At 45.3% G+C, this 20,115-nt stretch overlaps 1 protein-coding gene across 12 annotated transcripts in view; it reads left to right on the top strand.

Annotated features, from left to right (window-relative positions):
- Window positions 1-20,115, top strand: part of GRAMD1B (GRAM domain containing 1B) — a 274,683-nt gene that overhangs the window by 141,099 nt on the left and 113,469 nt on the right. The window contains exons 1-2 of one of the 12 annotated variants that reach the window (XM_030829760.1): window positions 14,307-14,714; window positions 15,330-15,373. The exons of 10 other annotated variants lie outside the window; for them this stretch is intronic. The gene's annotated coding sequence lies outside the window, so the exon portion shown is untranslated. Of the gene's footprint in view, window positions 1-14,306; window positions 14,715-15,329; window positions 15,374-20,115 lie in introns of those variants that run through there. One more of the 12 variants, XM_030829761.1, reaches the window with a different exon arrangement.

Raw genomic sequence — 20,115 nt, 5'->3', positions numbered from 1 at the left:
AGAATACTATAAACACCTCTACGCAAATAAACTAGGAAATCTAGAAGAAATGGATAAATTCCTTGACACATACACCCTCCCAAGACTAAACCAGGAAGAAGTTGAATCTCTGAATAGACCAATGACAGGCTCTGAAATAGAGGCAATAATTAATAGCTTACCAACCAAAAAAAGTCCAGGACCAGACAGATTCACCACCGAATTCTAACAGAGGTACAAGGAGGAGCTGGTACCATTCCTTCTGGTAGAAAAAGAGGGAATCCTCCCTAACTCATTTTATGAGGCCAGCATCATCCTGATACCAAAGCCTGGCAGAGACACAACAAAAAAAGAGAATTTTAGACCAATATCCCTGATGAACATCGATGCAAAAATCCTCAATAAAATACTGGGAAACCAAATCCAGCAGCACATCAAAAAGCTTATCCACCATGATCAAGTGGGCTTCATCCCTGGGATGCAAGGCTGGTTCAATATGAGCAAATCAATAAACATAATCCAGCATATAAACAGAACCAAAGACAAAAATCACATGATTATCTCAATAGATGCAGAAAAGGCCTTTGAAAAAATTCAACAACCTTCATGCTAAAAACTCTCCATAAATTATGTATTGATGGGACGTATCTCAAAATAATAAGAGCTATTTATGTTGTTTCTTTTCTCTTGCTGCTTTTAGGATCTTTTTTAAAAATCCTTGACCTTTGGGAATTTGATTACTAAATGCCTTCTTTGGGTTAACTCTGCTTGGTGCTTTATAAACTTCTTGTACTTCAATATTGTTATCTTTCTCTCGGTTTGAGAAGTTCTGATATCATCCCTTTGAATAAGCTTTCTACCCCTATCTCTTTCTTTAAGGCCAATAACTCTTAGATTTACCCTTTTGAGGCTATTTTCTAGATCTCGTAGGCATGCTTCATTGTTTTTTATTGTTTTGTCGCCTCTAACTGTATTTTCATATTTCATATAGTCTGTCTTCTAGCTCACCAGTTCTTCCTTCTGCTTGACCAGTTCTGCTATTAAGAGATTCTGATGCATTCTTCAGCATGCCAGTTGCATTTTCCATCTCTAGAATTTCTGCTTGATTCATTTTAATAATTTCAATCTCTTTGTTAAATTTATCTTATAGAATTCTGAATTCCTTCTCTGTGTTATCTTAAATTTCTGAATTTCTTCAAAACAGCTATTTTGAATTCTCCGTCTGAAAAGTCACATATCTCTGTTTCTCCAGGACTGGTCCTTGGTGCCTTATTTAGTTTATTTGACGAGGTCATGTTTTCCTAGATGTGGTGTTGATGCTTGTAGATGTTCTTCGGTGTCTGTGCATTGAAGAGTTAGGCATTTATTGTAGTCTTCACAGTCTTGGCTTGTTTGTGCTTATTTTTTTTGTGAAGGCTTTTCAGGTATTCGAAGGCATTTGGCTCCCAAACCCAATAATGTTGTGGTTCTTGTCTACTCATGGAGGTGCCACTTTGGTGGTCTTGGAGAACATCAAGAAGAATTCTCTTGATTGCCATGCAGAGACTCTTGTTCTCTTCCCTTACTTTCTCCCAAACTAATGCAGTTTCTTACTGTGGTTAGCCTCCTGGAACTGAGAGTAGGGAAACAGAAGCACCCCTGTGGCCACCACCATGGGGACTGCGCTGGTTCAGACCTGAGGCCAGCACACTATTGAGTCTCACTCAAAGCCTGCTGTAACCATGACCTGGCTACCATGTAAGTTCACTCAAGATCCTAGGGCTCTACAATCAGCTGGTGGCAAAGCCAGCCAGGTTTATGGCCCTCCCTTCAGGGCAGCAAGTTCCCCTAGGCCCCAGATGAGTCCAGAGATGCTGTCTTAGAGCCAGGGATTGAAGTAAAAAATCTTAGAAATTTGCCTGGTGTTCTATTCTACTGCAGCTAAGCTGGCAGCCGGATGCTGTGGCTCACGTCTGTAATCCCAGCACTTTGGGAGGCTGAGGCAGGCGGATCATGAGGTCAGGAGTTTGAGACCAGCCTGGCCAACACAGTGAAACCCCATCTCTACTAAAAATACAAATTATTTTTGTATTTTTTTTGTATTTTTAGTAGAGATGGGGGGCATGGTGGTGGGTGCCTGTAATCCCAGCTACTCGGGAGGCTGAGGCAGGAGAATCGCTTAAACCCGGGAGGCGGAGGTTGCAGTGAGCCAAGATCTCACTACTACACGCCTCAGCCTGGGTGGCAGAGCTAGACTCTGTCTCAAAAAAAAAAAAAAGTTAAGCTAAGCTGGCATATAAACCACAAGAAGAAGTCCTTCCCACTCTTCCCTCCCCCTTCCCAGCCAGAGGAGCCTCTCCCTGTGGCCACCACCACCAGCCCACGGGGGGTTTTGCCAGGCGACTGCTGATGTTCACTTAAAGTCCAAAGACTTTTCATTCAGCTTGTGATGAATGCTGCCAGGCCTGGGACTCATCCTTCAGGGCAGTGGGCTCCCCTCTGGTCCAGAGCAGGTCCAGAAATGCTGACCACGAGCCTTGAACTGGACCTGGGGACCCCAAGAGTTTGCTTGGTGCTCTACCTCACTGTGGTCAAGCTTGTACTTAAGGTGCAAGACAAAGTGCCCTTTACTTTTCCCCCTGCTTTTCTCAAACTGAAGGAGCCTTTTACCATAGCCACCACAGCTGGGTTCAATGCAAAGCCTCACAATTGCTGTGCTCTCCCTCTCCCGAGTGTACAGATTCTTCATGCTGCACATCCACTGCTGGAGAATAAGGGAGGGGAGGCACTGGTGATTCAAGACTTTCTTTCCTGCCCTCTTCAATGTCTCTTTCAGTTATATGAAACTAAAACCTGTTACTGTAATTGCTCACCCAACTTTGTTTCTTGCAATGGCCCTTTTTGTGTGTAGGTAGTTTAAAATTTGTTGTTCTTGCAGGGGCAATGAATGGTGTAGGCTTCTATTCAGCCATCTTGCTATGCCCTGTCTAATATTTTCTTCCTCCATGGTCATGGGTAAGTGTTCATGTCTCCTTGATTATGAGTGTCCCACTGGTTAGACATGGTTCTGAAGCAGTAGTCTTCAGCCTTTTAACGTGGTTCAGAATCACAAGCAAAGCTTATTTAATATGCAGATTCGTAGGCCCTACTCTTAGATTCTGAGTCCTATGGACTGGGAAAGGCCTAGGAATTTGCAGTTAACATAAATCCCAAGTGATTCTGATGCAGGTGGTCTTGGACCATGCTTTGAGAAATATGCTCCTTCTCCAAAAGCAGTGCTGATTAAGAAAATATAAATAAGGCCGGGCGCGGTGGCTCACGCTTGTAATCCCAGCACTTTGGGAGGCCGAGGCGGGCGGATCACGAGGTCAGGAGATCGAGACCACGGTGAAACCCCGTCTCTACTAAAAATACAAAAAATTAGCCGGGCGTGGTGGCGGGCGCCTGTAGTCCCAGCTACTCGGAGAGGCTGAGGCAGGAGAATGGCGTGAACCCGGGAGGCGGAGCTTGCAGTGAGCCGAGATTGCGCCACTGCACTCCAGCCTGGGTGACAGAGCGAGACTCCGTCTCAAAAAAAAAAAAAAAAAAAAAAAAAAAAAGAAAATATAAATAAAAATGCAAAATAAAGAGAAGCATGCCCTGAGCCCTGATGCCTCCTGTGATCCTACTCTAGCTAATATCCGGCACACAATTTAATAGGGCTGGGATATGGAAGGGCCTTTTGATACCTAGCTTGGTGGTATGGTTTGGTTGTGACCCCAAAATTTATGTGTTGGAAACTGAATCCCCATTGTAACAGTATTAAAAGGCAAGGCCTCTGGGAGGTAATTAAGATTAGATTAGGTCATGAGGGTGGAGCCCCCATGATAGAACTGGTGGCTTTAAAAGAAGAGGGAGAGAGACATGGCCTTGCCCTCTTGCCATGTGATACCCTCTGCATGTTGTAACACAGGAAGAAGTCCCTCACCAGATGTGGCTCCTTTGTCTTGAGAACTTCCCAACCTCCAGAACTATACGAAATAAATTTCTTTTCTTTATAAATTAACCAGTCTGTGATATTCTGTTATCGCAACAGAAAAAAGGACTAAAATACCCAGGGACACAACTTCTGTGTCCCTCACCTGTCTTCTGCATAGTCCAAGAATCACCATTCGGCGGCAAGGAGAAAGGTGGGTGGAGGGGTGTGTAATTAAGTTACTCATTCCATCTTATCTGTCACCAACTTTCCAGGTTACTCAGTGCCTCTTTTCTTATCTTCAGGCATGTGAGCAATTAAATGCTGGTTCTCTTTCTTTTTCTTTGCCATTTCTCCTTAGTCTGAAGGTGAAGCTCTTCCACTGAGATGCGGAGAAACCCCTTTTGACCCTGATTCAAATGGTGGTGGGGTGGGGAGATGGGCTGTGGGAGTGGAGGTTGTTTGCGTGCACCCCCTACTTCCCCACACAAAAGCTCCCTTATGTCTTTTATGTGAGCATGATGGGTGAATTAGTTGAATTTACAGTTGGAATTTTGAAACTCTTTGTTTGGTTGACTTTTGAAACTCCACTACACGCTTGCTGTGGGATCCACAAGGGGAACAATTTCTCCCACTCATCTTTTTTCCCTCTAGAAGTGAAACAGATCTATTGTCTGTGTTTCCTTTTTCTGGGCATCTTAAATGATGGATAGGTTCAACTGGCTGAGAGTTATCCTTGTAAATAAGTGTATTTTGGCTGGACGCAGTGGCTCACACCTGTAACCCCAGCACTTTGGGAGGCTGAGGCAGGCAGATCATTTGAGGTTCGAGAGTAGCCTGGCCAGCATGGTGAAACCCCCTCTCTACTAAAAATATAAAAATTAGCCGGGTGTGGTGGTGCATGCCTGTAGTCCCAGCTACTTGGGAGGCTGAGGCAGGAGAATTGCTTGAACCCAGGAGGCGGAGGCTGCAATAAACCAGGATCATACCACTGCAGTCCAGCCTTAGGTGACAGAGCAAGACTCCATCTCAAAATAAATAACTAAATAAATAAATACCAACAGATGTGACCCTTAAGCAGAAACTCAAGAAGTCCAATGCTCTATACTCTCCTAATCCATAAAGTTCTTCTTCAGTACCTATATCAAATGGTTATATGCTTGTATGTGATTCACTTCCACAATGGGAAATTTGCTAAAATTAATTGGAGTCTTTTTAAATGAAGAAATTGATAACTATAGGAAGCTTTCACCAATCTACAAATGTGACCAGTAAATCCAAGAAAATGCAGAGTGTCTGTGTACTTTGTGGAGGAGCAATATTTATGTTCTAAGGGAATAATAATGGTATTATTATCAAAATAATAATAGATATCTTGATACCTTTTTTTTTTTTTTTTTTTTGGCAGAGTCTCTTGTGTCACCCAGGCTGGAGTGCAGTGGCGAGATCTCGGATTACCGCAACCTCTGTCTCCCGGGGTTCAAGTGATTCTCCCGCCTCAGCCTCCCGAGTAGCTGGGGCTACAGGCACACGCCACCACTCCTGGCTAATTTTTTTATTTTTTGTAGAGACAAGGTTTCACCATGTTGGCCAGGCTGATCTCAGACTCCTGGCCCCAAGTGATCCACCCACCTTGGCCTCCCAAAGTGCTGGGATTACAGTCATGAGCCACCATACCTGGCAATAGATGCCACTTTGAGGGCATATTATGTGCTTAACACTGTGCTTTTCCTTTGCTATCTTATTATAGCAACTCTAAAAGGGAAATTACCATTATACTCATCTTCTAGATGAGGCTTAGATTGTCCACTGTCGAAGCTTGTTAGTAGCATAGGTAGGATTCAACTCCAGAGCTCAAGTTCTTTTTTGTTTGTTTGTTTATTTTTATTTTATTTTTATTTTTTGAGACAGAGTCTCGCTTTATCACCCAGGCTGGAGTACAGTGGCACGATATCGACTCACTGCAACCTCTACCTCCTGGGTTCAAGTGATTCTGATGCCTCAGCCTCCTGAGTGGCTGGGACCACAGGCACATGCCACCATGCCAGGCTAATTTTTTTATTTTTAGTAGAGATGGGGTCTCATCTCTACTGGTCTTGAATTGTTGGCCTCAAGTGATCCCCCTGCCTAGGCCTCCCAAAGTGCTGGGATTACAGGCATGAGCCACTGCACCGGCCTGCAGCTTAAGTTCTTACTTGCAATACTCTTACTTCTCCTCTAGCAAAGAAACATGACTATCAAGGCACTTGGGACCCTGTGCAGAACCTGCTTTTTCTTGAATCTCATGGAACTTTTTTCTAACTTGCTGGAATTGGAGCTCCAGAGGTAGAGGTGTGTGAGCAAGTCTATTAATGGCCATCCCTTGGCAAACTTCAAAACCAGATAGAACAAGAAAAACAATTGACCAGGAGAGAACAGAGACCCCAATGTTTCTGAATGATCTAGTTAAAGATGCCTTTCGGCCAAATAGGTTTTTTCTTAATTATCATTTTTGAGTATGTTTCTTGTATCTTATTGATTTTGAGAAGCTAATTAAAATTTTAATTAGCAAGTTATATGTAGGAAAGTTCTAGTACATCTTTTTGTTTGACAGCATCTTTCTGATGCCTTCTTTTAGTTTCACTCTCATGCCCAAGCAGTGAAACAGAGCTGTTGTCTTACCATTCTGCAGGTACCAAGTGAAGCCCTGTAGGTATTTGCATGAGCTACAGAAGTCCTTTACCTTTCTTCTCTTTCTCCACTGGGCTCACCAGCATCCCCAGTAAGCCATTCTCCTCCAACAGGAGTCCCTGAGGCTGCTGCTGCTTACTGGACTGCCAGGGATCTGTAAGCATAGGCTGCTAGGGATCTGTGAGCATAGTCTGTCTGCCACCTCATCCTGTTTTTCTCTTGGCTTCATCATGAGTCACTAGAGGGTCTCCCAGTGGCCTGCAGGCAGTGATGTCCAGGCATTCGGACAATCCTTCCTTCTTCCATTGTAACTCTTCTTTCATCACTGGCCTCCCTAGTCTAAAAGAGAGTGTTTTAGTAGAATGATGCAAATGTACAGGTCCCATTTACAGTGTACCATAAAAAGGCTAGGCAATATTATTGGACCTAGCCCCCTCTCCCTTCCCTGCTGACCCCTTGCCCATTAATCCTGTGGCTTCTCTTATACAGATGCTCCTGAAGTGGGGTTACTTCCCGGTAAACCCATCATAAATTGAAAATACTGTGGCTCACGCCTGTAATCCCAGCACTTTGGGAAGCCGGGACAGGTGGATCACCTGAGGTCAGGAGTTCAAGACCAGCCTGGCAACTTGGTGAAACTCCGTCTCTACTAAAAATACAAAAATAGCCAGGTGTGGTAGTGCGTGCCTGTAATCCCAGCTAATTAGGGAGGCTGAGGCATGAGAATTGCTTGAACCTGGGAGGCGGAGGTTGCAGTGAGCTGAGATACTGCCATTGCACTCCAGCCTGGGCGGCAGAGCGAGACTCCATCTCAAAAAAAACAAAAACAAAAACAAACAAAAAAAAAGAAAGAAAAAGAAAATGCACTTAATATACCTCCCTTACTTAATATCATAGTTTAGCCTGGCCTGTCTTAAGCATACTCAGAATGCTTACATTAGCCTATAGTTGGGCAAAATCATCTAGCAGTACAGTTGACTGTAGAGTATCGGTTGTTTACTCTTGTGATCCCGTGGCTGACTGGGAGCTGTGGCTTTCTGACACTTCCCATCATCGTGAGAAAGTATTATAAAGCATACCGCTAACCTGAGAAGAGACCAAAATTCAAAATGCAAAGGATGGCCCATCAGAAGTCAGGGATTGTTTGTACTGTCATTCCGAACCTTTGTGTGATAGGCTCTGAAGTCCTCTGCAGCCTGGCGATAGGACGTTTGTGAACATTGGTACAGGCATAGGAGTGAGCTCCCAGGGCAGGGCGTGGCAGCCTTATGCAGTCATGATCTTTTCCATTTTTGAAGCACTTGAACAACTTTGTCATCTGAAAGCACAGTGCAAGGGATGAGCTGCTGACTGGAAGTGGTGCGATTGTGCCTGGAGATGGTAGGTAAGGGAAGGAGCTGCATAACCAGACCAGAGCTAGCTTTGCATTGGCACCAAGTGCAGATGGCTTGGAGGACTGAGGGAACTCATGGAGTCCCCATTTTTCTTAACCCCCTACCCATACCCCTAAGATAGTAATTATAAAGACAAGATTATTTTAGTTAACGTTGATTGAATGTGCCTATTATATGTCAGTTACTGCATTTTCATGTAAATTTCACCTTATTTTTTTTTTTTTGAGATGGAGTTTCGCTCTGTCACCCAGCCTGGAGTGCAATGGCACAATCTTGGCCCACTGCAACCTCTGCCTCCTGGGTTCAAGGCATGCTCCTGTTTCAGCCTTCCAAGTAGCTGGCAGGACAGGCATGCACCACCACGCCTGGCTAATTTTGTATTTTTAGTAAAGACAGGGTTTCACCATGTTGGTCAGGCTGGTCTCGAACTCCTGACCTCAGGTGATCTGCCCTCCTTGGCCTCCCAAAGTGCTGGGATTATAGGCGTGAGCCACTGCACCCAGCCAAATTTTACCATTTTTTAATTACGGCGTTTTCACTTAAATCTTACAATTTTTCTATGAAATAGTATTATTATGACCTCCATTTTATAGATAAGAAAACTGAAGCTTAGAGAAGTTTCATAACTTATATAATATCATGCAGCTATTAAATAATGTGCTAGAGTTTGAACTGGGAAATTTGACTGTAGACTTCAATCACTGTGCTGCACTATCCCGTCCAGTTCTAGAGGCTGAGGTCGAGGTAATGTCACTCATGTTTCTGTTGCTTGTTGCGGGGGCGGTCTCAGGAATTGCTAGCAGCTAAGGGAGGTGGATTTCCCTTGGCCGATCATGTTTTTCCCTGAGGAATTCAGGCATAGAACAGCACTGGTACCCGCCAAGGCCCTCAGCCTTGCACGAGGTATGAGCTCCCCTAAGCAAGACGCCATGGGAGGCTGACAGTTCTCACTTTGTCCGGCCCGCAAGGACTTGTATTCAGAGAGTCCTTTCTCTCTTCTCTTGATGTCTCCCTCATAGCTGAGTGTGCAGTACTAGAGATGACTGACCCCGAAGGCTTAGCTGTTTCCTTTTCTCCTAGAAGCTGATCTTCAATTCTCACCACCTGTGTTCCTCCCTCCTTATCGTGACTGCTTCAGAAACTTCCACTTCAAGCCCTCATACAACAACCTGGCTTCCCCAGAGAGCAGTGCAGATTGGCAAGACCAATTCAGACTTGACCTTTGCAGCAGTGACTCCTGCTGTGCTAGTTGTTCTTGTGCCAGGCAGCTTCTCTCCATCCACAGCTCCTCTCTGTTTCACCTCTCTCCTCCCACTTCCAACCAGATCAGTTTCTCTAATTTCTTTTTTTTCTTTTTTTGAGACAAGATCTTGCTCTGTTGCCCAGGCTGGAGTGCCATGGTGCAATCCCGACTCACTGCAACCTCCACCTACCAGGTTCAAGCGATTCTCATGCCTCAGCCTCCCAAGTAGCTGGGATCACAGGCGTGCACCAGCACGCCCAGCTAATTTTTGTATTTTTAGTAGAGATGGGGTTTCACTATGTTGGCCCGTCTGGTCTCAAACTCCTGATCTCAAGCAATCCTCTAGCCTTGGCCTCCCAAAGTGCTGGAATTACAGGCTTGAGCCACCATGCCCGACCAGTTCTCTAATTTTCTTTATGACTTTGCCTTATTTCCATGTAGACTCTTATTGTCTTTGACAACATTTTTCTACCACTCTCACAAAAGCCCCTGTTAATGTCGGACACCCTGTTTGGCAAGTATCTCCTGTTGTATTTCATTATTCCTCTTTTTCTGCTTTTTCCTTATTTTAGTGACTGTCTCACCTCTCTCTTTCAATGTCTTTAAAAATATATATATATATATATATATAGATATATAGATATTTTTTAAGAGATGGGAGTTTCTGACTCTGTTTTCCAGGCTGGTCCTGAACTCTTGGCCTCAAGTGATTCTTCCCCCTTAGCCTCCCCAAGTGCTGCGATTACAGACATGAGCCATCATGCTCAGCTTGTTTTGATGTCATTGTTCACCTAAAACAGCAGGTGGGTTTGACTGCTGTCCACTCTACCTCTACAATCATCAATTCTGTGGGGGACATAAAATTTCCTGCTCTGGGGTAAGAGGTCACATGGATTAGGGGAAGACAGGTGGTAAACCACTGAATGAAAAACAACACCTAACTCTTAGGTAATATTTACTACGTGCCAGACACAACTCTAATCCCTTTACATATGTTATCTCAGTTAATCTTTATAACAGCCTATGACTTGAATAATATTATTATCCCTGTCTTATAGATGAGGAAATGGGGGCACACAGGGCTAAGCAACTTGCTCCGGATTCACAGATGGTGGCTGAGTGGTCGAGTCAGAATTCAAGCTGAAACTCTTCCTCATGCTCAGCTGCCTCTAGGAGCTGATGGTTAACAAGCAAAAGAAAAGGCACTGAAGCAGGTACACATCCTCATGGGAACACAGACACACTGCCCTCTTTCTCTTTCACTCTCTCTCTCTTTCTTCCTTCTTCTTTCTTTCTCTCCCTCTCTTCTCCTCTTTCGAGAACCTGTCATCTACGTATACAGGGAGCGTCTACATCTAGTGACCTCTCAAGGTCTTCCTTATTTCAAGTCCCTTGTAGTTCTGTGAATCTCTTTCTGTTTCATCACCATCTTTTCAGTTTACAATCAGCACCCAGACTCTGGAGAGAAGGGATTTCACCTCTTTGGCAAAAGCATCTGATCTGTATTTATAGGCTTAGGACAGGCAGAGAGATCAAGCCACACACTCCGTAAGCAATGTAAACATGGCCGCAGCACTGCCCGTCACTCAGTACTACATGTCCCAGGGTGCAGCGGGGGAGGTTGATGTGACCAGGGTTTGAAACAGCCTCACTCAGTTTCCTTGCAGCCCCACCTCCCAAGAGGCAGCTGCCATGGAGGCTCTTCCTAAAGAAGCAGGTGCAGTGTCCAGTCTCAGAGCTGTCCTTAGGGAACTTGGTGCTTGTGCTTCCTGCAACCCCTTCACCCACGCCCCTGCCAGAACTCACTCCAGCCTCTTTTCAAAAGCATCTGTTTTTTTTTTTTTTTTCTGTCTCTCTTTAACTTAGTGTATAAGTACAGTGATTAAGGAGTTAGACTAATACCCAGGGTAAAGCAATTAGTAGAGATAATTGCCCTAGAGAGAGAATGATATTATAAACAGGCATTTCTTTCTGTATTTCATTAAATATTAGGCAAAATGAAATGAGCCTAAGTTGCAGAAGAGGGAGCTTCTGGTCTCTAGTTCAAAGAGCAAAAAGCAAATGCATACCATAGAGAAACTATTTTATGAAGAATTATTTAGATCAAGTCCTTTCTGGTTAGTAGCAGCAGAGGTAGGGATTCAATGGGTTTTATTTAGACAACCTGCATTAGTACCCCTCCCCCTCTCTCCCACCCTGTTTTCTCTTTCATTCTCTTTTCTGGAGTTTTCTTTGACTCTGGGACTTCTCCCCACTCTCATTAAAGCCTCCTGCCCAGCCCCACTGTCCCCTGCCCAGCCCCAACTTCTAGATTGTCTATCTGCAGTTAACAGCACTCTCCCTCCTGCTTTGAGTTCAGTCATATGAATCTCTGTGTAATATACATATGAATCTCTGTGTAATATACATATGGTGCTTCTGAAGCCTTCTGCACATGTTCACCCTCCGGGGCTGTGTCACAGTTCTTTAAAAACTGAGTCGGTAAATGTTTTTGGTCATTCAGGAGACTGGGTGGACCCCCATTAACATGGATCTGATTTCTGTGTGATTTTGGTGTAATAGAACATCCTCCTCCATGGATACTAGCCTTCTGCTCTCCATGTGTTTGTACATTTGACTATCAGCCCAGGAACAGAGAGGATGGCAGGCCACAGCAAGAGCCAGAAGAAACGTTACAGGCCTCTGAGCAGAGAAGACGACGTGTAGATTGGCATGGCCCCCACACCTTTGGTTTGTGGTGGGGGTATGATTGATTACCTCTACTGCAGTGCTAGCAAAGCCTCATGGCTTTTCAAGTTTATTGTATTCAAGACCATAGTCTAGAGCTTATAGAAACCAGGCAATAGGCTAAACAAAACCATCTATTGGCCTAAATTCCACTACTCTCATCCTCAACCTTTTTCATTAATGTAGGATGGAATAGGAATGGGAGAAGTGTTGAATTCTGTTTATTGTGGCTAGAAAAAAACACATTCCTCTAAAAGGATGTGTGCCTGTATCGGGATATACATCCTTCCCCTCACCTCAATTAAAATCAGAGTAGTTAAAATAAGGTGAACATGAGTAAATTCATTCAGATAAATACTTTTTATCTAAAAGCAATTTGCACTGTACATAGGACATAGGAGATTTGTTTAAATGTATATACCAACCTCTGAATAGTCCCAAGATTTTTTTCTTAATGTTTAATAATGCATTTTTTATAATTTGCCATCTTCAGTTAAAAAAAAGGCCTCAAAGGGAAGTGTCCAATTGAGGTTTTATATTCTCTACCAAACTATAGTAATAGGGAGCAGGACTTGGGTGCAGATTGAGGAGGAAAATGTTAAGAGGTTGGAAATTTGGTATTGCAATGTTTAGTGGAAAGGGATTTGGACTTAGTGAATATGGGGTTGAGTCTCCGTTCTGCTCTACTGACTGTGTGACCTTGGACAAGTCGCTGAAAGTCTCTGAATCTCAGTTTAGTTATCTTTAACATGGGGGAAACAGTCTTGATCTCACAGGGTTCTCAGTATCCACGGAGAGTAATGGATTTGGAAACGATATTAGTATATTTTCTGCTACTATAACAGAACATCACAGGCTGAGTAATGGATAAAGAACTGAAGTTTATTTAGCTCATGGTTTTGGAGGCTGGGGAGTCCAAAAGCGTAACACCAGCATCTGGGGAAGGCCTCGTGCTGAGTTACCCTGTGGCAGAAGGGCAAGAGTGTGCCTTAGACAGGAAGAAAGTCAGTTGAACTCATCCTTTTATTGGGAGCCCACTCTTATGATAGCTAACTTACTTTCAGGATAACTGTATCAAACCATCCACGAGGGCCACTCTCATGACCTAATTACCTCTTAAAGGTTCCACCTCTTAATACTATACTGTTACAGTGGCCATTAAATTTCAACATGAGTTTGGACGTTCAAACTATAACAGAAATGCATTGTAAATTATGGAGCACTGTACAAATGAGAGTTGTCACAATTATTGTTCCTGTAGTTAAGCCAGACCCGTGAGCACTGTGTTGTCAGTGTCATCAATTTTTTGGAAAACTCTTTCCTAGTCTGTATTGATCCACCTGATTGAGTTGTTTGGTTATAAAGTCAGACTTGAACAGAAGCAAGGTAATAAATGATCACACAATCATTGCCTTCTTTTTTTTTTTTTTTTTTGGGCAGAGTTTTGCTCTTGTTGCCCAGGCTGGAGTGCAATGGCATGGTCTTAGCTCACAGCAACCTCTGCCTACTTGGTTCAAGTGATTCTCCTGCCTCAGCCTCCCAAGTAGCTGGGACTACAAGCGTGCACCACCATGACTGGCTAATTTTGTATTTTTAGTAGAGACAGGGTTTTATTATGTTGCCCAGGCTGGTCTCGAACTCCAGACCTCAGGTGATCTGTCTACCACAGCCTCCCAAAGTGCTGGGATTACAGGTGTGAGCCACCATGCCTGGCCGTGCCTTCTTTTTTAAATTATGTTTTACTTTATCTAACACTTGCTATGTTGTTTTTTTTCTGTGGTCTTGGGCTGGATTGGGAGTAGGTGTGGGGGAGGAAAGGAAGGAGTAAATAAGGAGGGGTCATTTTTCTTTGAGGATCTCACCATTTCTGAGGGTAAAGTCTACATGGAAATGAGCACTGGGAGACTGACATCCTTGTTTTGACCCTTTGGCCTTTTTTCTGGGCCTTAGTTTCCTCATCTGCAAAATGGGAGCTGAAGCTGTAAGGTCCTACTCACTTGTAGCCTTTTGTAGATGTGAGATCACAAGCATGAAGGAACCAATGTCCTTAACAGAAGATAGGTTAGCATGTTTCAGGGGCTGCTATAGGGGAGCTGATGGGGGAAAATGATAGGAGGGAGGTACTTGGAGATGCCTCAGGAAGGACATGGGTGTTTTTCCATAGATTATTCTTTCTGATTGGGAGAAATATCTTTAAATATTTGGATGGGCTTATTTTCATGTTTTTGTCAAGAAGGTCAGTGGTTCACCAGAGTGTACACCCCGTTTCCTCGCCAGTTTCTAGAAGCCTTGCTCTGTTGTATGGATGCCAGCTCTGGCACCGCAAACACACACAGTGAATATATGTACTGTGTTTTCAGTAGAATCCTTGCACTGTCTTGGGAATGTGAGCAGCCTGTTCCTCTCTTCCCAACAGGGCTGGGATACTCTGATCCCCTTCCTCAGGGTTCCCCTGACGGATGCAGCTTATCCCAGGTTGACCGAGTAAAGTGGGCCAGAGAGGAAGCTGTAGTCACTGCAAGTGAGCGGCCTGTCCCTGCTGGGCAGGAAACCTAGAGTGATGAATGGGGCTGGATGAAGTCATCCTGCTCCTCCAATCAGACTGCTCGGAGAGAGCCAGGGGCCTCTGCAGATCCAGCTAGGCTGCCGGCTGCTCTCATGTACCTTTAGACAGAGGCTGTGAGTCTCTGGGAGTGGAGTGGGGGTGTGTGAACCGCCCGCTCCTGGCTCCTGTGTAGGCCTCAGTCAGTCTGAATGTTATTGCAAGGTGAGTGGCTTCAGCGGGCGAATTTCTCTCCTTTTGCATTCTCCACCTTGCCGTGCCAGGCTCCGGCTTTGTGGCTCCGGCACTTCCTTGCACAGCACCTTTCTGCTTCCAGCTGAGTGCCTGCACCTTCTTGAGGTTCTCACACCCGCCTGTCCGCCACCAGCCGCTGACCTTCTCCCTTCCTGCTCCCCCTGGCTCTTGCTCTTTACCTGCCAGCTGGCCTCTTCCCACATGCCCCCCTCATCCTGACCTGTGGGTACCAGTTGGCGGGGTGATGGGAGGGCGTGCCTCCGTCTTTGCGCCCTCTCCCTCTCAACAGGGGGAGCCTGGGAAGACCCACACTTCGCTCCTGGGAAGAAGTACCAGGCCAGGGGAGGTGCCCCCTGACTCAGCCTCCTGGGCGTCTGTGGAACACAGACAGGAGACAGGGCACCCCTGCTTGCTGTGGACCTCCAGACTCTGACCTCTTACCCAGAAACTGAGGAAGTCCCAGGGGGCCAGAGAGTGGAAATAGGTGTCTTATTTTCCCCAGCCTTCCAGAGGGGTGGTTTGTTCTCCGTGGGTGGACGTTTGTGACTCTGCCTTTTCTCTCTGGATGGTGCCGCTGCTCCTTAGGCCAAGCAGAGATCATGGAGCCGGCTGACATGGCGACAGCAAAGGTAGGATGGAAATGCTGCCGGCCGCACTGTGCGTAAGTGGCTTCGCTTGGCGAGTTCTGCCTTTGGTTCACTTTTCTCTCTCCTCCTCTCCCTCAGCCCGCCACTCGTGAGCATCCAGGGGCTGTGTCAGAGTGGAGGGAAATGTGAGCACCAGGACCTCAGGAGAGGCGAGGAGGTGCCAGGTCCTACAAAGCACACGCCCCACCTTGGTGTGCTTGGAAGTCGGAGTGGGTGGATGAGGGGTGCAGGGTGGGGGGTGGAGGTATCTGTAGCTTTCATCTGCACTCACTTATATGTCCATCTTTTTCTTTAGCCTTGCCCTATTTTTTGTTTCTCTTTATCCTGTCTCTTTTTCAGTTATGCCTCTCTTTTACTCTCTCTGTCTCTCTCCGTCTTCTTCCTCTGCTTCTTCTCTGCACTGCATTCCATTTGTGCAACCTCCACACTTTCTTTTCACCTTCTGTTTGCTTCTCCTTCCCTTCTCCCTGTTGTATAAGGAATGGGTGGGGTTGGCGCGGGCTGGACAGTCTTCAGAGCAGAGACTGCCTCTCATCCTGCAGCAGACGTTGGCCTTGGGATTGGAGAGGAGTTTGTATGTGAGTGTCAGATGCTGCCGCTGGCCCCGCCCACTGCTCGCCGGATGCCCCAATGGCAGCGCGGGCCCGGTCACCTCCAGGGAATGGGGCCTGGGTGCTGCGCTGCTCAAACCCTGTGGGCACGCTAGAGGGCGTTCCTGAGATAGCTTTCAAATCTCTCCTGGCTCCTGCTTGCAATTTGAAATTTGCTTTTCTGTGTATTTTTCCAAACAAGGAGTTAGAGCCATTGGGAGTGGATGGGGGCATCTAAGGAGGCTGAGTCTGTGCAGCCCCAACCCCAGCTCCAGTGTGCAGGGAGAGATATGTAATCCTTCGAGAATATCTCAGCCCTTCATTTGGGAGCCTTGCTTTTTGGCCAGATGGCAGGGTCTCCTTTCTCTCAGAGATGGAAGACTGGACAAGGCTTAGGCTTCTGGAGCAGGTTGGGTACCCTGTGTTGTGTATGGAGGAGAGAATGAGAGAGGAGGCCCAAGCGGCAAGTCTGCTGCCAGCCTGAACCGGCAGGAATGTGTTAACAGTGGTAAGAACATGTCTCTGGGAATCATAGAACTTGGTTTTCTGCTCCTCCCAGCCCTACAGGCTGTGTGATCAGATCCGAGTCACTTAATTTCTCTGGACTTCCATCTCCTGGTCTGCACAAAGGTGAAAATTACACACATCTGTTTTAATCAGTTTAGATCTGTCAAATTCTCAATTTTCTTAGAAAGGAACCAGAGAGAGCAAATATAGAGAACAGGTCTCCCTGGAACCATTCTCTCCTCTGTCTCCCCTTCCTCTCTCTTTTCCTTTCCTCCACAAACATCTGAATAGCCCCTTTGAATATGGGGTGATGCAAAGTGCTTGTACTACCTTGACAGTGGGCAGTGGCGATCATGAAAGCAGGCATCTGCAACTGTGTTTGGATCCCAAACTGCTGCAAACAGTTTGCTATCTGGTGGGAATGCTGCTGTCTGTCTTCACCAGGGCCTTGCAAAGCCTCTAGTGAACTAGCTCTTGAAGTTGTAGGTAGTTTGTTATCAATCAGCTGGTTCTCAGGGGATGGTGGTGGCAAGTGTTCTGGAAAAGGTGTGGTTTGGGGATTTGGGGGATTTATTCTGTGGCTAGTTTGGAAAGGTCTGTTTAGTTTGTATTTGCATATGGAGGCAGAAACAGCCTGATTTTACTTAGGCCCTTGCTATCCCTTAGTCCAGACTGCACATGATCTAAGCAGGTATAGCATCAGATGTTAGAGATGAATCATTCCTTTTTTATTTTCTACAAAAAATGAAAAATTAGCCAGATGTGGTGGCATGCACCTGTAGTCCCAGCTACTCAGGAGGCTGAGGCATTTACTTTCAGGACCTTGACCAAGAGAGAATCTGATTGGCTAACAGAAACTGATGTCATTTCAAAGCAGCATTGTGAATCTTTTTTTTTGTTTTTAACCTTCTCTAGTCTGGACCCTTTGGAAGTTTACTTCAGGCATTTTCAGTCTGTGCCTGTGAACCATTCAGGACTCTGAATGGACTTTAGGAGAGGGTCCATGAGCCCCCTTCATTGGTAGGCAGAATTTTGTATCTCTGTACATTTTTCTGGGGAGAGTATCCTTGGCTTTCGTCAGCAACCCAGGAGGCTTATTACTTAAAAAAGTTTAAGAACTTTTAACTGATCGAGATGCTCCCATAAAGAGCCTATTTGTATAGTCTAGGTACAAAGCCCAGGTACAAGAGGAACTTATATATTACGGCCAATGTCCTGGAATCTCTGATAATGCATAAAAGCAGTTTGTAAGTAATTTACATATAGCTTGAATATCACTTTTTAAATGTCTAAATACTTGAAAAATGTATCCCCCTTATCTCAGGCTTCCCTTTTTATTTCTGAGATACTATTCCCAGAATTTCCCCTAGCTGCAATGTACTGGGTTAAATTACCCTGGAATGAAATAGCTTTTGATGGAGGTGTGGTCAGTCTTATGACAACATTCCCTATTAGACTCTTTTCAGTTCCTGGAGTAGAGCTTTTAGAGGTGTGACTTCACTTTCCGGAGTCTGGATTTTGAGTTTCTGTTACTCCACTGCATTGTCATGGTACTACTCTTTTTTTTTTTTTTTTTTTTTTTTCTTCTTGAGACGGAGTCTCGCTCTGTCGCCCAGGCTCAGGCTGGAGTGCAGTGGCGCAATCTCGGCTCACTGCAAGCTCTGCCTCCCAGGTTCACGCCATTCTCCTGTCTCAGCCTCTCCGAGTAGCTGGGACTACAGGCGCCCGCCACCACGCCCGGCTAATTTTTTGTATTTTTAGTAGAGACGGGGTTTCACCGTGGTCTCGATCTCCTGACCTCGTGATCCGCCCGCCTCGGCCTCCCAAAGTGCTGGGATTACAAGCGTGAGCCACCGCGCCCGGCCTACTCTTTTTTTTTTTAAGTTTGCACCTCAGACTAGGGCCATCTGATAGCCTGACCTGACTGTGTTAAAATATGTAGATGATGAATTGTTACTGAGAGTTAGTTTCCTTCTTTTCTTTCTTTCTCTTTCTTTCTTTCTTTCTTTCTTTCTTTCTTTCTTTCTTTCTTTCTTCTTTCTTTCTTTCTTTCTTTTTCTTTCTTTTCTTCTTTCACAGGGTCTCTGTTGCCTAGGCTGCAGTGCAGTGCTGCAATCATGGCTCACCGCAACCTCAACTTTTTGGGCTCAAGTGATCCTCCTGCCTCAGCCTCCTGAGCAGCTGGGACTACAGGTGCATGCCACCACACATGGCTAATTTTTTATTTTTTGTAGAAATGGAGTCTCACTATGTTGCCCAGGCTGGTCTCGAACTCCTGGGCTCAAGGAATTCTGCCACCTTGGCCTCCCAAAGTGCTGGGATTATAGGCTTGAGCGACTGTGCTTGGCAAGAGTTTTTGTCTTAACTTTGAGAAAAGAGGTTAGGGAGCATTAATTAACCCATTCATTCACCAGAGGTTTATTAAATGCTGACTGTATGCCAGTGGAGAGAGTTCAGCATGGAGCGCTTAGAGATGGGTAGTTCACAATCACTGTGAAGAGATGTTCATGGGTCCTCGGGGGAGACAGACAAGTAAACAAATTATGGCAACACAAGGTAATAGCTTCGAAATCAGGGAAGCAAGAAGAATTACTTGACTGGGCAGTTCATAAAGGGCTTTGTAAAGAAAGTTACATTTGATCTGAGACCTGAAGTGTGGGTGGGAATTTATCAGGTGGACAAGAGAGGAAAGATGATGTGGCTGTGATTTGGAGTTGGACATATCTAGGTTCAAATGCTGACCCTGTTGCTTTCTGGCTCTGTGAACTTGAGTGAGTTATCTTGGCTTTCCCTGGTCTCAGTTTCCTCATTTGTCCATGAGGTCACCATCAATACGCCAGGATTGTCATGAGGATTAAATGCAATGTCTTAGGATTAATGCCTGGCACACTGCAGATAGTCACTGAATGGTGGCTATGGGTGCAGAGATCTGTTAGAGAATAGTAGGCCCAGGATGGACATGGCAGGGCCCAGGGCACGACAAATAGCTTGGCAGGACTGGCGCTTAGGATGCATGTGGAAGACAAGAGGCAAATGTCAAAACCAGAAACAGAAGCAGGGAGCTGAAATGCTGTGGAAGCCCGTGCAGTGCTGAGACTGCATAGACACTGCGAACAGTTGAAGGACTTCGAGGTATCATCAGATTTGCTTTTGAGAAAGTACTCTCGCTCCAAGGTAGACAAGTAAGATAATTGCCTCATTTTGCTCCATCTCTGATAACTTTATTATTATTATTATTTTTACATCTATCTCTCCCCACTAGACTGTGAGCTCCTTGAGGACAGTGATTGCGTGTTTTGTTTCTTAATTCACAGAAACCCTGGCACTTAGCATTTTACTTGGCAGATGATAGATGCTCAATAAATATTTGGTGAATGAACAAATAGGAGAGGGTAACTGCAACTGCAAACCTAAAGGTAAGAATTGAAAGGCAGGTGAACGCTGACAGCAAGAAGCACACTCTAGTCATATTTCAGGTGCTAGAATTGACACGACGTAGTTCCTAATTAAATGGGAGATGGAAGAGGAGGAGTCTAGGGTGAATCATTGGTTTCTGACTGGGTGACTTGGTAGCTGGTGGTGTGATTTGAGATTGATACAGGACGTCACAGTTGGGAGGAGACAGTG

This window comes from Nomascus leucogenys, chromosome 15 (genome assembly GCF_006542625.1).
Source record: "Nomascus leucogenys isolate Asia chromosome 15, Asia_NLE_v1, whole genome shotgun sequence".
Lineage (NCBI taxonomy): Eukaryota > Metazoa > Chordata > Mammalia > Primates > Hylobatidae > Nomascus > Nomascus leucogenys.
The sequence above is the reverse complement of the archived record's forward strand: the minus strand, read 5'-3'. Positions and strand labels throughout refer to the sequence as shown.